The sequence below is a fragment of the Coffea eugenioides genome, chromosome 8 (assembly GCF_003713205.1).
Source record: "Coffea eugenioides isolate CCC68of chromosome 8, Ceug_1.0, whole genome shotgun sequence".
In the NCBI taxonomy this organism is placed as follows: Eukaryota; Viridiplantae; Streptophyta; class Magnoliopsida; order Gentianales; family Rubiaceae; genus Coffea; species Coffea eugenioides.
In genome coordinates, this window is record NC_040042.1 from 23494940 (window position 1) to 23515610 (window position 20671).

Sequence of the window (20671 nt, forward strand, 5' to 3'; positions counted from 1 at the left end):
AGCTTCAATTAAGGGAGGAGGGTGGTTCTTCACAACTCACCTTAGAAACAAGAGAGAGGGAGCAATAGGTCCTCTTAGCTTTCCAAATAACTCCACAAATCAACTCACTAACACTAATTGAAGAGGTTTTATGGAGAAATTGCAAATTTCAATGGTTGGTTGGATGGATTTGAGCTAAATGGAAGCAAAACTTGAAGAGTTTCTTTCTTTCTTTTTGAGAGAGGGAGTCGGCCAAAGAGGCGAGAAAAATGGTGAATTTTTGGTTAATTTTGTGATTTATTTGGTCAATGGTAAGAAAAGGAATAGTAGTCTTACAAGTCACTCCAATCAAATGGTGACACTTGTCACCTCATTTAATGCTTGCCTAACTTTTGTCTGCCTCATACCAATCCACTTAGCATCCTCTACTTATCTCTTAACACCCGGTAAATTAATTTCAGTATCCAACACTTAACCTAGTTGGCCGAATTTTTCCGAACTTTTCGCACTAGTGAGTCCCACGTCCGGTATACGCTCTTAATTTCTCAAAAACTATTCGATACTAGAAAATCATCTAAAAACTATATTTACTCATAAAATGTATTTTCACAATTTTCGAATAAATAAAATGTGGAAAAGCGTGCAATTAAAATAAAAATAAAACCTAGTACTTAAGAAAGCTACGGGCTCTCACACTCTCTCCCCATTAAGGAAATTTCGTCCTCGAAATTTTACCTTCAGATGGCTCAGGAGCTCGTTGGTTGTCTAAAGCATATACCCTTGCCGGTACTTTTGTTCGGTTCCCTCTTTCATTCGCTTGTTTTGATGTAGTGCCCTCTAGTCGCTGAGGACCACTTTCACGTGACTGTTTCCTCGGGCAGCTGCTAACCTAATGGTCACCACTTCCACAAATCAAACACTTCTGGCCTTTCCTCCAACAATCACTCTCAGTGTGATTGGCTTTTCCACAGTAGCCACAAGTCAAGGAAGAAGCCACTTGTTGGCTTTTTTGATAAGAGCCTGCTTGACTTCCTTTTGTAGATCGTTCATCTAACGCTCCTATTGTCCATGGTGGGTGAGGCAAAAAGTTCACTTTCTGCACTTTGGAAGGGACTATCGATTCACTTGATTCCCCAGTCACACTACCAGGTGTACCCCGTTTTCGATTTTGAGAGGCCTTTATCTGTGCCTTGGCATTCTCAATGCGTTGGGCTTTCTCCAGAACCTCCGTAAAGGTATTCACTTGCGCCGCCGCTAACGCCTCCTGGATGTCCAAGTTCAATCCCTGTATGAATCGCCTTACTCTTCTCGGTTCCGTGGCTACTAATTCGGAAGCAAACTTGGATAGTTTGGTAAATTTTGTTTCATATTCAGCCACACTTAAGGTCTCCTGGCGTAGTCCAATAAATTCGTCCTCCCTCCTTTCTTGGACTAGAGGTGGGAGGTACTTCTCGTTAAATTCTCTTACAAAGTTCGCCCACGTCCATACAATCCGTTCTCTTTCCCACTTTGCTCTAATTACGTTCCACCATGCCCGAGCCGGTCCTTCAAACTGAAACACTGCAAAGTTCACTTGTCTCTGTTCAGTGTAGTTCAAAGCTGTGAATATATTCACCATGGCCTCTAACCACTGTTCAGCGATGTCCGGATCAGGCCCTCCAGCGAATTTTGGAGGTGCAAACTTTTGAAACCTCTCAAGGGCCCGATCTTCTCCTATTTCAGGGTTTTGGGGTTGATGCACGGGCATTTGACCTTGTTGGTCCACCAACTGTGCTAGAATATTGGTCATTTGTTGAATGGCCGTCGCCACTTGGTCTCCGGCTTCAACCCTTGGTCCTTGTACTGGCTCTGCCGATGTTTCCCTTTCTGCCCTTGGTTCCTGGGCTCGCTTAGCACCACGGCCACTACCACGTCCGCGACTACGTCTTCCCTCCATATGTATATGTTTTTCCCCCTCTTTTTTTTTTCCCCCCAAAAACATAATTCAGCGAATAAATACAGGAAAGTGACAAAAGTAATCAAATTTTAGCATAGCATAAGTTAAACCAATTAACACAAAGCATCGATGCAGACATATACACATATAACACATCCATGATATCAAGAATGGTAGACAATCAAAATTGCACCAATACATGTCATTAGACAAATAAATCATAGTGCACAACTACTCAAACCAATGTTCATGTCATAAACGTAATAGGAGAGCAAATCAAAAGTAAAGGCGATATCATGCCCGGTCCGCAGTCAAATAGACCCCGGTGCCGGTCTCTCACCGTCACTTATCAACCAAAGCCTAGTTGTCCCTCTGACTCCTGGTCTTATTCTAGCGCATATGCAAAACCTGTTCAGTTTCCCGGAAATGCAAATCGCCACATACTTAACACCGACCTCAACCTCTGGAGTACTCAGGCAGCAAGAATATGAATAAGCACAATTCCCCCTCCTCGAGCTGGCCAGTCCCAAGAAATAAAAACATCTACAATCGAAATTCCTACCAGACGTACCTATTTATGGTCCTCAAATACCACAAGGAAATTTAAGGCCTATAACAGTCACAATTCAGCGCTTAGGCTCGAACGAGCACTTAATCCTTTATACCTGTTTATACCTATTCACCACTCAGTCCAGGCTCACTTCGTGTAGAGACCACGCGAAGCAGGCTCTGATACCACTTGTGACAGCCCCACCTCCCCCTAAGGCGAACCAAAGGGTTCGGCGGATCGCCTGCCCAACTCTCGCCGGGACTCAGTCGTTCACTCAAGAAAATCAGAAATACAACCACCAGAAAGAGCAAAACAAGGATCCAAAACTTAGAACAAAATTTTATACATTGCTATCTCAAAAGTACAACCATCAAATGTACAAAGGTTCTCATTTCACCATATAACCAGCCCGTGCCAAGCACTAGGGCGAGAACCATTACAAAACAAAGAGCTAGACAAAACGAGTCTATACCAAGCTCTCATCCTTGCGTGCCTTCCGCTGTTAAGGAAAACAAAATTAAAGGGATGAGCTAAAAGCTCAGTGAGGTTCCGAACACATAATAAAACAATCAATCCAATACACTAACATGGAATATCACTACTTCATGAAACATTTACAATGGAAAGCGATAAAACATTCATGAAAAGGATACGGCTCACAGGGAGCAATTCATTCGATCATTCATTCGTTCTCCTGACATTTCCCCTTATTCCTCCAATCATTTGAAAATTTCATTTCTATAAATAAACCCTCGTTCGTTCGTTCATTCGTTCATTTCATTCACCCCCTCCTGGAAATTGGCCAGGCTCCACCAACCTACAAGGTAATACTCGAGTATACCAAACGTTCACCCAGGTCACCATATCGCCCGACCGAGTCCGCTTCTGGCTCGAGTCGATCGGTAACAAGGGCAGTGGCCAGTTCAGCCAAAAGGCTTACATTCATGCACAAGTAACATTTCAATCGTTCATTCATTGAAAATTTCACAATCATTTAGGCTGAGTGCGATAAAGTACACACTCGCCTAGAAAACTCGTTTTGGCTACTCATTGAAAGCGTTTAACATGTTATCAGTCATATATACAAGCCATATAGTCAAGAAACATAACAAACAAGGAACACTCACCTAACTATGCAAAATAACGTGCAAAATATCCTTCTGGATAGTATCCTTAATCACCGAGAAAACCTAAGATTCAACGAGAAAGAATATAGCACAACCAATTAGGTGAAATCGAAGAAACCCAATAAATGATGAGTAAAACGCATAAAAATGACTTTAAAGCGAAACGGGGCATTTGGACTGATGGTCGGAAATATCTAGGGTTTCATAAACCAAACGCAAAACTAAACTAAAAAGGGTTATAAAATTTTGCGGCAAAAAGCACTTGGACCAAAGACAAGTCGGAATCCAACTAGCCTTCAAGAAAAATTTCGGCAGCAAATCCCTTGTGTTTACCTATTTTCCAGCCATTAATGGCTTCATTATTTCCTCAAATCAGTCCCAACATCTCACACAAAATAATCTCATTTCCAAAAGCCATTCACTAGGCTGAAAATCATTCAAGTACGGAATTTAGTTCAAGTACGGAATTTAGCTAGGAAAATGACCGGAAATGAAAGTCAAGCCCTAAAATATTCCAATAAGCACAATAAGACTCGATTACAAGTCATAAACCAATGCCAAATACTACTGAAAGAGGGTTCCATAAGCATACATAAGCATTAGAGGAAACCAGAAAAATCCGGAAAACATTTAGCTTTAGCCCTGAAAAAAAATAGTTTTTGACCTCATTTTACGGTAATGGCACCTAAGACACTACGATTATCGGATAAGGGTGCAAGACCCATCGTTTCGACTCTAAGAGATAGGGCTACAATATTACAGAAGGCAACTCTATCTAGTTTCGCGTGTAACCAGGTCAAAAATGCAAGATACTACACCAGAACCGGAAAAACAGATTCACAAAACGCGTTCTGGTGTAAACATCATAAAACAGGCTACCTCAATCCAAATCCAGAAATTCCAAAACCAGCTGAAAGATAAGAAATAGGGATACATTTCATCAGAAGATCTCAACAACCAATTCGGAAGCAATTCCAGGCAAAACAACCAATTACAGGCGCAATTCTTACATTAGGGTAAAACCAGGACAGCAAGGGTAATTTCAACTTTTCTCATTCTACGCTACTACGATTGACCTGAAATGTTTTAAGCACCTCTAAAATATCATTCCCTACAACTTTTATGTTTTAAGCTAAGGCCAATTCGGCCTCTAAATAGGAGCTACAAATTCGGGCAGAATGAAGAACAACAAACCCTAACTTTTTCAAATTTCTTCCAAACCAGAAATTGGTTGTAATTACCCACTTTTTCCACCTCCTAGAGTCATTATATACCATGTCCAAGCATCATGGATAGCCACACAATCATGTTCATATTAAAACAGAAAAATCCCCAAAAATAATAAAACTTCATCACTTCAACCACAAATTAAGAAATAATCCATAAACTTGCATCTCATACTACCACTAATCATGATTTAAGCTTCAATTAAGGGAGGAGGGTGGTTCTTCACAACTCACCTTAGAAACAAGAGAGAGGGAGCAATAGGTCCTCTTAGCTTTCCAAATAACTCCACAAATCAACTCACTAACACTAATTGAAGAGGTTTTATGGAGAAATTGCAAATTTCAATGGTTGGTTGGATGGATTTGAGCTAAATGGAAGCAAAACTTGAAGAGTTTCTTTCTTTCTTTTTGAGAGAGGGAGTCGGCCAAAGAGGCGAGAAAAATGGTGAATTTTTGGTTAATTTTGTGATTTATTTGGTCAATGGTAAGAAAAGGAATAGTAGTCTTACAAGTCACTCCAATCAAATGGTGACACTTGTCACCTCATTTAATGCTTGCCTAACTTTTGTCTGCCTCATACCAATCCACTTAGCATCCTCTACTTATCTCTTAACACCCGGTAAATTAATTCCAGTATCCAACACTTAACCTAGTTGGCCGAATTTTTCCGAACTTTTCGCACTAGTGAGTCCCACGTCCGGTATACGCTCTTAATTTCTCAAAAACTATTAGATACTAGAAAAATCATCTAAAAACTATATTTACTCATAAAATGTAGTTTTCACAATTTTTGAATAAATAAAATGTGGAAAAGCGTGCAATTAAAAGAAAAATAAAACCTAGTACTTAAGAAAGCTACGGGCTCTCACAGTCTACCAATAGTAAATCTTCAATTTTTTTGGTGTTTGTCGAGGACAGCATATATCAAGAACTATAGTTGTCACTTATTGACTTTAGCAACTTTTTTTTGAAAAAATTTTATGCTTGCTCATAACAATTTGAGGAGTTTCAACTTTCAACCGTATATTGTTTTTTAATTCTTATAGTTGTAGGCTTCCAAGCAATGTTTATGAATCTTTTGAGGGTCTTTTGATTATGTACAGAGATGTATTTTCGGTTTATTCAGTTTTCAACATTGTTCAAGTGGAAGTGGAACTGAAGGTTGAAACAAAAGGGTGATGAAGGTGAGTATATTAATCCCTAGAATATTTTTTCTTCCTTTTATTTGCATGGGTAGATAGAAGTAATTAATTAATCCCACAATTTTAATTAGGAACTAATGTCTTTCAAACTGCTTTTTTTCATAGGTATCTCAAGCAAATATTAATAGGTAATAGCTTAAGATTCGTTAGCCACAATAGAAAATTGTGCAATGGGCTCTTACATGTTGCTTCATGCAAATGTATACAATTAGAAATCACTTTTGACAATTGTTGATTCTTTTTTATTTTTGCTATTGAAATATATCATTCAGGTCATCATGGTTACTAACAAGCATTCAAAAGTTATTACTTTCTACAAGAAGAATCTATTGGTTGTCATGAGAATCTTGACTTTGATGTATAGGTGAAGATGCTGAAATTTTAACTTATTTTTCTATGGACAAATGATTTAAACTTTTGTGCTTATTATACTTTAGTTTATTTAACTTTAGATCAAAGTTTTACAAAACTTTATTCACTATTCATTTAACTTTAGGTGAAAACATTCTACTAAATGTTTTTAGCTAACTCTAATTTTAAGTAGAAATATTATGTATGTTGTTTTATTTAATGATACTTTGCAATGTAAAATGGTCTCATGCCATTGCACGAGGAAGAAACTAGTTAGTCATTAGAGTTTGCACATATTCCATATTCTGGATTAACTAATTTTGTACCCATTCATTGAATGGCAATTGTCAAAAAATAATAAATTATTTAGTGAATTTTATAAAAATATCTGCAAAAAATACAAACTTATTGTATAATCCATTATAACCTTTCTTAAGTAATATTACTATGTGCACATTGTTATTTAAAGCAGTCTTATAATGTAAATTTGAGCATCTAATTTAGTGAATGATAATTTAAAGATGCAAAAAATAAAATTCAACAATATGATAACATTTAAAAACATGAAAAAAGATAAAAATGTGTAGTAAATAGTATCAAAGAATATTCTACTCTTCAGAAACTTGTTTTTGTTGTTCTTCTATTTGAACATTTTCCTCTATTTTGATATTCAAGTCAGCATTTACTGATTTTCCATTATCACTACATGGTAGCGAAGTAGGATAATTAGGCATAAAAAAAATAAATGATTTATCACATTCAAAGTTTTGTATAACAATACATAAAGATTATAATTTTAGAAAGTAAAATAACATATTGAATCTATCTCCTCATGCAAATCTTTTTACGAGGATTCCATTCTTCTGTAGTCTTTGATGAACCCTCTAGTGATTTCAAACACTTGGTTTATTCACTTTTTCCTTTTTTAAATCCTTTTCACATATCACATTATATGTGTCAGGTTGCATTTTTCCTTTTAGATTTTTTTTTCTTTGCATTTGACACTCGTATCCCTTCCTTTCCATCCGTGTATGTGATGAATTGTCCATTTATTTACTTGTATTTACTTGTGTTGCACTTTACATTTGGGGTTGGGGTGATATTACCCTAGAATCTTCATGCATACCCATTGGTATTCCTCATGCAAATCTTTTTACGAGGATTCCATTCTTCTGTAGTCTTTGTTGAACCCTCTAGTGATTTCAAACACTTGGTTTATTCACTTTTTCCTTTTTTAAATCCTTTTCACATATCACATTATATGTGTCAGGTTGCATTTTTCCTTTTAGATTTTTTTTTCTTTGCATTTGACACTCGTATCCCTTCCTTTCCATCCGTGTATGTGATGAATTGTCCATTTATTTACTTGTATTTACTTGTGTTGCACTTTACATTTGGGGTTGGGGTGATATTACCCTAGAATCTTCATGCATACCCATTGGTATTAATCTTTCCCCTCGAAGGAGCGCTTCGTACGTGCATAAGTTAGTTTTTTTGATACCCTTGTTTTTTCATTTTAGTGGTTGTCATACTATTCTTCCCTATTAGGGTTACGATTGATCCCTTTGGACATGTGACCATGGTACGACATGCACATAGCACTGTTTGTGAGCCATCGATTTGGAGTTTTGGAATTGATGACCCTTTACTCTTTGGTCTGAAAGTTTGGGGACTTGAGACCTTATTGAGTTCAGATGCATTAGTGAATTTCAACCTCATGTATCCATGTACAATTGCCTAGAAAGAGTCTCGTTTGCCTCATTAGGGACACTAGACACGAGAAGAGAGGTTTTACCTCTCTTTCTTTATTTTACATTTTTGTACGACTTGTTGCTCCAATGTTTTATGTGTTATTTGTCAAAAGACCTAATCTTATTTACTCCTCTTTTCTTGTACTTGTAAGTTTTAGAAGTAAGAGTCCCAGCATGTACTCATTTAAGGCAGACTGCTTTTCTAGATAGGTTATTACACGCTTAAATTTCATTTTATTGCATTAAAACTATGTATATATATTGCATGTCATTTTTAGGCTTACCCTGGTATTCAAATGTGGCTCCTTTGGGTCATGTTTTCAATTATAACATTTCACATATTTACTTACTTATTTTAATAAACTGTCATCATGCATTACATGTAGAAGGAATGCCACCTGGGGGATCCCACATTACGAATAAGTTATCCTTTGTCTCGGATATATAATCAAATAAGACCTGCGCATTTATATTTTTTGTACCATTCAAAGGGGTAGTGTACAAGGTAAAGGTAGGATTTGATTCCTTTTATGATGATGGCACTGAAAATTATGAAGCAGCTTTTGATAAAATGCCTTACCTAAAGACAATAAGCTAAAGAAATTCACAAATGATTCCTCATTATTGAGATATAAATCAAGGCCAAATCTTGATTTTAGAAAGTTCATAAACTAATGCATTGCAATGAAATTTGTGAGATTTGGGGCTATAAATGGGCTGGCAATCTAGTGGATTTTTGAGTAAACCATCAATCCCATCCAATCCATTTGGACTAGTTTATTCTTTTTCAGGGTTTCAATCCATGCTTCACCAAGGAAACTAGTCGAAATGCTGCAATTCTTTCAACAATAGGCCTTTCATATTAAATTGACCTTTAACATCTTTTCATATGCCAACTAAAGCAGTCAATCCATTCGGACTTTGTCCTTACCTCATTCGGTCAAATATCTCGTACCTTTCCAATTAGACAATTTTTTTGGTTGTTTTGAAGTCAAATATCAGTAAATTGATTGGATCCATTAGGAATTATATGGTGCCTAGCCTAGAAGATTACATTTTTCATGCTAGGCCAATCCTTTGGCATAAAGAGCTCTCTCATAGGACATGCATGCCGGCGTTGTAATTTTATCTACTAATTTTGGGTATTTTTCCTTTTCTTTTTGTCCTTCCCTTGCACTTCATAAAAGATATTTCAATAACATAGAAATTTTTCCTACATTTGACAACAATTTTGGTCCAATAAAGTTTTGAAAATTAGTAGTATTACTTAATTTTTGGGTAAATCCTGTAATGCAAAACATGGAGATTTCATTTGAAAGCACAAGTTTAAAACTAGTATAGTGATTTAATGGCTTATTTATTGAAATTTTTTTTTGTTGTTGTTCCTAACACATTTTGTCAAGAGAGAGAGAGAGAGAGAGAGAGTGTGTGTGTGTGGGGGGGTGAGTTCTTGAGAGATTTCTCCTTTTCTTCTCTCATTTATATTTTAGTTGAGCAAAATTTTTGTTTCAAACAGTTGCTCTAATAAAGTTTTTCATTGAAACTATTTTTGTTTTGCAGTTTTGTAAATATTCATATGCATTCCATTCTCTTTCACTCATACGGAGACTTCATGATGGATCTTAAGAAACAAATCTAAGTTGAATTTCTCAATTTTACTGTTTCTTGCATGAAATTTACAAGTGTGCATTTAGTTTTCTAAATTTTTGCATGTACTAGATTTGTGGTCTAGACAATTTAATGAGAGCACCTGGAATCAAAATCTTGAATGAACCACTCGAACTTGTTAGTTTATCTTAAAAAACCAAGTATGATGGCTTTTCTCTTTCATTTTTCTATCCATATTTTGCCCAACTTTATCAAGCGTCCAAAATCAGTTACCTTGGTCGACAAATTTCAAAGTGGAGCAATTTACTTTAGAAAGGTCCAATGCATTTAATTAGATTCAATCTATATCTAGTGGAAAGCAAAAATGTTCATTGCTCTTATTTGTTTTGAAAATTTGGGATGATACTTTAAGCATTCATTTCTTTTATATATATATATATATAAATAATGCTAATTTTAAAATTAATTATGAATATTTATAAGAAGATTTTTCTTATATAGATAAGATTTTTAACTTACTAATATAAATAAATTATTATTATTTTTTTTAACAAAGAAAACCCGAACCATCCGACTAAGCCAACCTCCTGGGCTATCCTACTCTCCTCCTCCTGACTGAAGGTAAGCCTGACCTATCTAAGTGAATTTCCCCGCGCGCCAGGCGTGGAATTGTATTGAACTGATCATAGATACTGACGTGCTGGTCAGGAACCGACGCACCCACATTTGCCAGACTGTCCGCCACCCTATTTGCTTCTTTGTAGCAATGAGTCACCCGTGTCACGTCCGCAACCATGCCCCAAATCTAATCAACCTCCATTTGTACCACCCACGGGCACTGCAGCCATCAATGAAGAATCCCAACCAGGACTAGTGAATTGACTTGTATATTAACATTGGTAAACCCCTTCTGCAAGCACAAGCGGAGTCCCATTACCAAAGCCAAAACCTCAGCGCGCAGACTTGACCCTTCCCTGAAGTAAGCTGAGAAGGCAAAACAGGGAAACCCTGCTGCATCACGAAGAATCCCCCCACCACCACTCATTCGTTTCTCTATCTATATAGATTTTCATCATTTATTCTCCCATTTAAGTGGTCAGAAGTACAATTTCATTCCAAATAAGAGCCATAGTGATCACACCCCAATATTAGGTAAATTTTTAAATATCAAAAAGGAATAGATTCTCCTAATGAGCTGTTCTTTATTTTGGTTGTCATGTGAATTAAGAATGATGTTTTGGCAATCTTTTCTACTATCCAAATAGGATTTAACCTTTGCATCCCCATTTGAACCTAAATTGATGGTTTGTTTCAAAAGCACTTATGATCACACCCTCACAGTAGAGTAGAAATTTTGAGATTTTTCAAAAATAGCAAGATGTTAAATTTCCTGGGAAGGATGTGAAGTATTCAAATAAAAAATTCATCCTGTGACGACCCCACCTCCCCCTAAGGCGAACCAGAGGGTTCGGCGGGCCGCCTGCCCGGCTCTCGCCGGGACTCAGTCGTTCACTACAATCCTCAAATGAATTACAATGTAAATCTCAAATATTACATCAAATTCTCCAATAATTACATGTCACAAATGCAGCGGCAACAATTCCCAACTATACATAAAATGATTCCAAATCCAAATTGTACAACATAAAGGCCATCCATTCACGTGAATAAGCACAACAAGTCCTGCCTTCGCCTTGAGCCCTGTGGAGGGGAATAAAATATTTTTGGGGTGAGCTAGAAGCTCAGCGAGTAACCAGCAAAATCATTAAGCAAATATATTTCACAAATGTTGCATTTCGATGATTTCGATGATGTCATGATTCAGAGATCAAATGTCCGTTTAGTGCTCTCGTGAGCCGGTGAAATCATAGCACTTGAACACCCAACGCTCAAATAGATCATAACACACGAACAGAGAGAGGGAGCCCTTTTTTGAGCTCCAGATAACATGAACATGAACCACAAACAGAGTGGAGACGTTGGTGTCCAGCACAAGACTTTCCCAGAACTCATTGAAGCCAAAATCATATCATGAATTCACATGCAAGCACGCATGAGATGCAATCGAGTAAATAATGCAAGAAATATTTCACAAGTACTTTGGAAATAGTTTAGGGTCACTCACCTCCACGGCTCAGAAATCATCCAGCATATAACATTGCCTTGCTCAAATCCAAGTCTTAGATCACAAACTCAATGCAAACAAATCCCTTCAAAGTTCGGACAGCACTTCCCCTGAATTTGCTAACTTTTCCAGCCATCATGGCTTCATTATTTTTCTCATTCAAACCCAAAGGTACACACACAATAATAAGTTCATCCAATAGCCATTCAACAAACTCCAAGTAGTACAAAGACAAGTCAAGCTAGGGAAAAGTCCGGAAATGAAAGTTAAGCTCAAAACCAGAAAAACAGTTTTGATGTCATTTTGCGGTAATGGTGCCAAAGGCACTACAATGGTCGGATGAAGGTGCAAGACCCACCGTTTCGAAGCTAAGAGATAAGGCTACAATATTGTAGAAGGTCACTCAACCCAGTTTCGAGTGTAACCAGTTCAAAAATGCAAGATACCATACCAGAATCACAAAAATAGATTCACAGAATGCATTCTAGCGGAAACATCATAACTCAGGCTCTCCAAGTCCAAATCCAGAAATTCCAAAACCAGCTGAAAGGTAAGAAACAGGGCTACATTTAATCAGAAGGCCTCAACAACCAATTCGGAAGCAATTCCAGCCAAAACAACCAATTACAGGCGCAATCCCAATTTCGGGTAAAACCAGAACAGCAATAGTAATTTCAACTTATCTCATTTCAAACTACTCCGATTGACCTGAAATTTTGTAGGCACCTTTAAAATGTCATTCCCTATAACTTTCATGTTTTGAGTTAAGGCCAATTCGGCTTCTATCCATGACCTAAAAATTCGGACAGAATGTTCATCACAAAACCCTCACTTTTCAATTTTTGGTCCAAAACAGAAATTGGTTGCAATTAATCACTTTTTCCACCTCCTAGAGTCATTAAACATCATTTCCAATCATCATACATGACCCCATAATCATATTCATATGAAAACAGAAAAATCCCCAATAATTATAAAACTTCACCAATTCAACCAAAATCAAGAAATAATCCATAAAGTTGCACCTTCTATCACCACTAATCATGAATTGAACATCATTAGAGCAAGGAGAGGGGTCATTCACAACTCACCTTAGCAATACAAGAGATAGAGCAACTAGTCACCTTAGCTTTCCAAACAACTCCACAAAACACCTCAAGACCACTTAGCAAAGAGATTTTATGGAATGATTTGGAGTTTTATTGGTTGGATTTGAAGATTGAGCAAGAAATAGAAGGATGAAATTGAGAGCTTTTCTTTCTTTCTTGAGCAAGAACATTCGGCCAAGAAGCTTGCAAAATGAAGCTTATTTTGATCAATTTTTTTGTATTTATTTGGTAAAGGTAAAGGTAAAGTCAAATGGTCAAAGTCCAAGATTAAATCACAAGGTGACACTTGTCACCTTTTGGTTCAAAACTTATCTTTTTGTCTCTCCAATACAAATATCTTAACACCTTGTAAAATAATATCACTTAATACAAAAATCCAACAAGTTGTCAAAAATATATTGCGTTTACCGCACTTGCGGGTCCCACGTTCAAAATACGCTCTTAATTTCTCAAAAACTAACCGATACTAGAAAAATCATTTTAAAACTATCTTTGCTCATAAACTTTATCTGGGAAATTTTTATAATAAAGAAACTGTAGAAAAGGCAGGCGATTAAATAAAATAAACCCTAGAAAATTAGAAAATTTTCGGGTTCTCACACTCATACTTTTCGGGGCGTCACACATCCATTCTCTAAAAATTAAGGGCTTTGATTCTACCATCAATATTTGAATTTCAGGCAAAAAAGGGGACAAAAAAAAGAAAAAAAAAGTGAAAAAAGAAGGAAAAAAGAAGAAAAGAAAAAGAGATTTAATGCCAAAATCCCTATAGTGATGATGATAGAAGTTGAAATGGAGTCAAAGATCTTTAAACCCAAGCCTAAGACTAGAGAAATTTTAAAGAAATCCGATCTTAAGTGCGCAATATTCTTGAAAATCTTATTTCTTTTGGTTATTATCTTCAAGCCACATTACAAGTTCATAAAGTCTATTGTTGACTTATCTTTCATTGCAACTTGAAACAAGGTCAATCTTTATAGGATCTACCAATTACTTATGATCACAAGGCCATAACATATTTCATTGTGTTTAACTAGCTTTTTTACTCATATATTACAACCTTATAGAACTTATATGTTAACTAAGCTTTCATAAGAAATAAGTGTAAGAAACTATTTGCTTTCATCAAAATAAGATATTGAATGAGTTAGACACAATCAAATCATAAAGTTAAGAGAAATCCAAATGTACAGTGTTTAACTATTATTTCTCTCAACCATTAGAAAATCCAAAACAATACCCGTTTAATTGGTTTTGAAGGGTGAGCTAGCAAGAAAGAATGGTCTTTTTTTCCTAAATATTGATCCTAAGTGAGGAACAGAATTATTGCAGTTTGGTCTGATTTTGAGAGGTACATCATGAATTCTTCTATATGAGCTTAAAGCACGGCATTTTTTGCATTTTTTCATTTAAATAGTGTAATTTCTATTATTTTACATGTCATTAGTGATACACCAGTGCACATTGCATATTAACATTTTGACTATTTTCTGAATTTCATTGGGTATATTTTCTTATCCTCATCAAATAAATGGAAAGTCATCCAAACTAAAATTTTTACAATCAAATAGTCCAAGTCGGAGTAATTTATTGTTGACGAGTCTCAACATCCAAGTTGGCAAATCTTAACATCCACTACACACCCTTCTAACTCCCTTCTTGGTAATTACACTTTCAATTTACTATTGACGAGTTTCAACATCTGTTGCACATCCTTCATCTCCCTTCTTGGCAATTACACTTTTAATTTACTGTTGGTAAATCTCAGCTTTTATTGCATACCATTCTATCTCCCTTCTTGGCAATTATGCTTTTAATTTATAGTTGGCAAGTCTTCGCATTCACCACACATCCTTCTAGCTTTCTTCTTGGCAATTATACTTTTAATTTACCGTTGGTGAGCCTTACCGTTTACTATGCTACCTTCTATCCCTTTTTTTGGAACGTAACTGCGTCCTTCTGTCCACCCATTTTATATTCCACTGGAGCATAACTGCATCTCTCTGTGTAACCTTTTATTTTCTATTGGAGTGTAACTGCATCCCTTCGCGCACCTTTTCCTTTATTATGGAAACTCACTTCTTTTTATTGATTCATTTAGTAATAATGTTCTATCACGCATTCTGTATTTTTTACTCAGAAGTTCTGCGAACTTAGGATTCTTTGTGAGAACCCTCACTTATATATATAAAATTCTCCTAAATCACTTGCATTTCCCTAAGACCAAATCACTTAGGACATTTCCTTGCATTGCATTTTATTGCCTTTTTCAAGAAATGAAACATCTTCTTGAAGTGGTATTATTTTATTTTACTATATACACTATGACCAAATATTTTTTTAATTGTGGTTGGAACTTTATGTGATAGTTAAAGGTGTTATTTTAGATAATGGAAACATTTGGAGGGCAGAAACCTCATTTGGCAAAGTTTAAAGGAAGAATGACCAAGATTGACCCATGTGGCAAAACCCTAATCATTCAACTTTTTTGACCAAGGAAATTAGAAGAATTTAAACCAATTTGGCTCCATTTTCCTCCTCATATGGCCGGCCCTCTTAGCTTCCAAGGGAAGAGAAGAAAACTCCATTTTCTTGCTTTTTAAACCCTAGATTTATCTTGAGCAAAAATCGAAAGTGAAGGAACCTAGGTTAGTTGAGTGAACTACCTTCAAGTCTAGTGTGTGATTCAAGGTTGGAGCTTTGGTTTTGGTGGCTTTTGGGTGATTCAAGCTTCACTTAAAAAAGGTAAGTGATCCTTAACTCTTAGCTTTATTGAGTTATATCAAGTGTTTGAGGTTTTGATGGCAACTAAAGGTTGAGTTGAGGTTGTTTGTGGTGAGATTTCTTGAGCTAAACAAGTGGAAGTAGGGTTGGTTGTTTAGCATGCCATGTATTTGATTTTTTGTTTAAGCTTTGTTTATGGGTTTTCTTGATGTATTAACATATTATGGATCCTTTTAAAGTTAGGGATAACTCTTGGGATGTTGCAAAGTTAACTATAATGAAAGGGTGGAGGTTGGTGTTGCATGTGAACTTGTGGACTGCTTTGGTTTCTCTTTTGCTGTCCAGCCATGGAGTGGAAATTTTTCCTTAATTTTGTGACTCATTTGAACCTTAATTAAGCTTAGGACTTGGTTAAACACTAGTTAAGCTTATGTGTGAGTTGAGATGAAAATGAGGCAAGTAAAGTGGTTGTTTCGGGCAAGCTAGTGGACTGTTTTGGTTCTTCCTTGTTGGCTAGACTATTTCGGTTCATTTAGTCATTTTGTGTGTTTCATTTTAAGCTCCAATGGTGCTAGGTAACTTGATCCCCTGTATATGAACTCTAGGAGAGTGAATTGGATGAATTTGAGCCAAAACAAGTGAAGTTGGCAACAAGAGATAGGACAACTTTGTTAGGGTTTTGAGCTGATCAGAACAGAAAAATCAGCCAACTTCCCCAAACTACTGGTATTTATAGGAGAGGAACTAGAGTCTGAATTTTATACCGTTGGAAATCCCTTCAAGTCTAGTTTCCAACACCACCAACAGTACATGATTCCAACTTTTTTACAGTGAGATATGGCCATTTTCCCGAGACTGTGCGGGCTCGACAGTTTTACCCACGAAGACTACTTTGAACTTGAATGAGATTTTTCTTTTGCTCAATAGTCTTGCACTTGTCAAACTTGTTTTCGTATGACCTTTTACTGCATTTTGGGCCGAACTTACATGGTAAATTGAGTCGATTTAACCACACACTTGGTCATCTAATGAACTTACATTGGGGTTGGAAATGAACCTAGATTGTTAACGATTTCACTCGTTGCCCTAGGATTGGGAAACGGAGGTGAACGTAACCAAGGAACTTGACGATTGAACTCTACATTTCTTAACAGGTGAGTGTTCCATTGCTTGTTAACTGTCTATGTGAAATATCTGAATACTTGATTTGTGACTAGTTGAACTAAACATTTGTTTTGATAAATTTGAGACGAACGTGTACTTTATCACACTTGACCTCCTTCTATTCCATTGAGGCTCTGTATACTGCTATTGTAAGATGTGATTTCTCTATATTTAACTGTATGTGAGTTGTTTGGGTGACATCCCATCAACTACTATGACTGTTTGGGTACTTAACCTCATAGGTGAGTCGGTTGTATCGAGTCAGCAAGGGTTTGGTCGAGAAGGCCGATAAATCCTAAGGACTGTTTACTGAATTTGGAAACTAGTATACTCGAGTATTATCTAATTACTATTTGAGGTGTTCGGCCCCGGTAAGAAGGTTGACTGGTGGGCGGGATTTGGAGAAATTGGTGTTCTACGGACATTATATTCTTTAAATGCAAACATTGACGGAGAATCAACGAATTCTCGTATGATCAAGCTTAAGTGGATTTGACTTTTGGAAGCCACCCGTATCCTTGAATTGAATTATGATTAAATTGTTATAGTACAATACGGTATTTACTTGTTTATATTACGCCTTCATTTGGCTATGTGCTTACATGTTTATTTGGAACCTCACTGAGTTTTAACTCACCTCACGCCTTTTGTTTTCCTTAACAGATATGGGATAGACCTTTGGTCAAGAACTTTCATAGCTTTACCTTTACCTTGGACTTGTACTCTGGATTGTAACCTTTTGTTTAGAAGACTTTGCTTTTGACTCTTGTAAGTCTGAATTTGTATGTTCGACGTATATTATGTAAATTAAGTATGGAGTGGTAAGTTTGACTTTTAGCTTTATATTTTAAGTTTGGGATATTGGTGAGGTGATTATATTTCTATAAAGAGTTGTACCCTTTGCTTTTGAAGATATTTCGTTAGTTTTCTTGGATTTCTAGTTCATTAGTCGACTGAGTCCCGCGAGAGTTGGGCAGACAGTTCACTAATCCTTAGGGTTCGCCTTGAGGAGAGTTGGGACTGTCAAAAGTGGTATCAGAGCCTAGGCTTGAAGTGGCCTGGGCGTATTAGAAATTTTCGACTTTAAAATTATATTTGATCATTTTCCCTTAAGAGTACTTAAGTTTTATCTATACTTTGTGTAGAATGGACGGACCTAGTAGCCCTAGTGATAGTCAGGTTGGCGAGCGCCCCGTGGGGTACTCCCGATGATTAGGTATCAGATCAGGCCAGGAGGAGCTACCGTGCATTGGAGTCCAGCTAATCGCTATTGGCATTGCGAGTGTCGACATACTTACGCCTATCCTAACCCAGTAGTTTTGGTTGTTGTGGAGGAGGGGAAGGTGCTAGCGAAGGACAATGCTAGGTTTGAAGCTAAAATGAATCAACTAAGGGAAACTATAAAAATACAAGCCGATCGGATTAAGGAACTTGAGGATGATGTAGTTGAGGGTCAAGAAAGGACCGATGATCTCTGTGCGCAACTTGGGGAAGCCCAGGAGCGACTGGTAAGGGGAACAATGAAGGTGAGGACTAGAGCCAAGTCGATCCTGAATGTTTGCGGAGATCTACTTGGAGACTTAAGCGATAAGACTTCTAACATAGGAGATGACGTAGGAGCTGAGCCTGCTCAGGATGAGAGGTCAGCTAGTCCCATGGCGGACTAAGTCTTGACTGTTAGATTACTATTTTGGGTGATTTTGACCATTGTAAATAGAAAGGATAGGGGATGTCTTGACTCGGTGGTTGTACAGTTTTCTTTTGACCCAGTGGTTGCATGATATGGCGTGATGAACTATGCCTATACTTTTGAGGCTCGTACTTGATACTTTTGGCCTTGTTAGCTTGTAAACAACTGCTATGAGCCTTTGAATGTATAATACTTTGACTTTGATTTTGACTTTGACTTTATTTCGATTTTGGCATTTAACTGCTTTGTGTTTTCACTTGCTTATCGTGATTTTGACTTTATTTCCCTTTGAATTTTGATTATGTACAAGTATCTATTATATACAATAGTTGCTTACCCCATTAGTTATAACACTTGGATCCTAGACCACTGAGAAATAATGGAAGGTAGACGACAACGTGGTCGGGCCCGTGGGCATGGACCTAGGCAAGTCCAGGATCAAGAAGAGGAATAAGGATTTGTAGTAAATCAGAACCAAGGACCTGGAGGTGAAGAAGGGGAACAGATAGCTACGGCTATCAATTGTATGACTGATTTATTAGCCGATTAGTTAACCAGCAAGGTCACGTGCCCGGTAATCAGCAAAGGGACCCTGAAATAGGTGAAGATAGGGCCCTGGAACGGTTCCAAAAGTTTTCTCCTCCTAATTTTTTGGAGGACTAGATCCCGAAATTGCCGAAAACTGGTTTGCAAGAATGGTGGATATATTTGTTGCATTGCATTACACCGAGGAAAGACAAATGACTTTCGCCATTTTCCAGTTGGAAGGTGCGGCCCATTCCTGGTGGAATATAGTAAGGGCAAATGGGACAGGGATCAAACTCCACGTACCTGGTTTAACTTCACTCAGGAATTTAATGAGAAATTTCTTCCGCCTTTAATTCAGGAGAAAAGAGAGGATAAATTTATCAAACTGCACTAAAGCACTTCGAGTGTAGTAGAATATGAGACCCAGTTCACCAGACTCTCTAAATTTGCTCCGGAACTAGTGGTTAATGAACAAAAATGCATAAGGCAATTTGTACAGGATTTAAATGTGAAAATCCAAAAAGATTTAGCTACAACTCAAATTGATACATTTAAAGATGCTCTTGAGAAAGCTCAACGAGTGGAGCAGGCCCGATTTTAGATTCGGACTTTTCAAGCAAAGAGACATGGTACATCTAGTAGTACTACTGGGTGAAGTGATCAGAATGTACTACCTTCTAAGTTTGGAAGAGGTACGGGTGGAGTTCGACTATCAGGGACACCAAGAGGAGCTCCATCCAAAGGGGCTCAAAATGGAAGGGGACAACAGAGGACAGTCTCCCAAGGAGGTCTAGCACCTGCTTCTCGAGCGAGCTGTGGGTATTGTGGTAAGACAAATCACACCGAGGATACTTGCTGGCGAAAGATGAAGAAATGTCTCCGTTGCAGAAGTTTCGAGCATCACATCGCCGCCTGTCCTGTTAAAATCCATAAAGGAAATGTGTGAGGACCCGAAAATTTTTCGAATTTCTAGGCTTTATTTTATTTAATTGCACACTTTTATACCTTTTCTTTATTAGAAAATTTCCCAGATAATTTTTATGAGCAAAATATAGTTTTTAAATCATTTTTCTAGTATAAGTTAGTTCATGTGAAATTAAGAGTGTATATCGAACATGGGACCCACTAGTGCGAAAAGTTCGGAAAAATTCGGCCAACTAGGTTAAGTTTTGGATACTGAAATTAATTTACCGGGTGTTAAGAGATAAGTAGAGGGTGCAATTTGGATTGGTGTGAGAGGAAACAAAGTGATAGACTTGCATTAAATAAGTGACAAGTGTCACCATTTGGTTGGATGACTTGTATGACCACTATTCATTGTCTTACCATTGACCAAATAAATCAAAAAAATATCAAAAATTCACCATTTTCTCCTTCATCTTGGCCGAGCTCTTCAAGCAACAAAAGAAAGAAAACTCTTCAAGTTTTTGGCTTCAATCTTGCTTCAATCAACTCACTCAACCATCCAATCTTGTTTTTGCTCCATAAAACCACTTAAGGGAGTGATAGTGAGGTGTTGTGTGGAGTTATTTGGAAAGCTAAGAGGACTAGTTGCTCTCTCTCTCTTGTTTCTAAGGTGAGTTGTGAAGAACCCCTCTCCT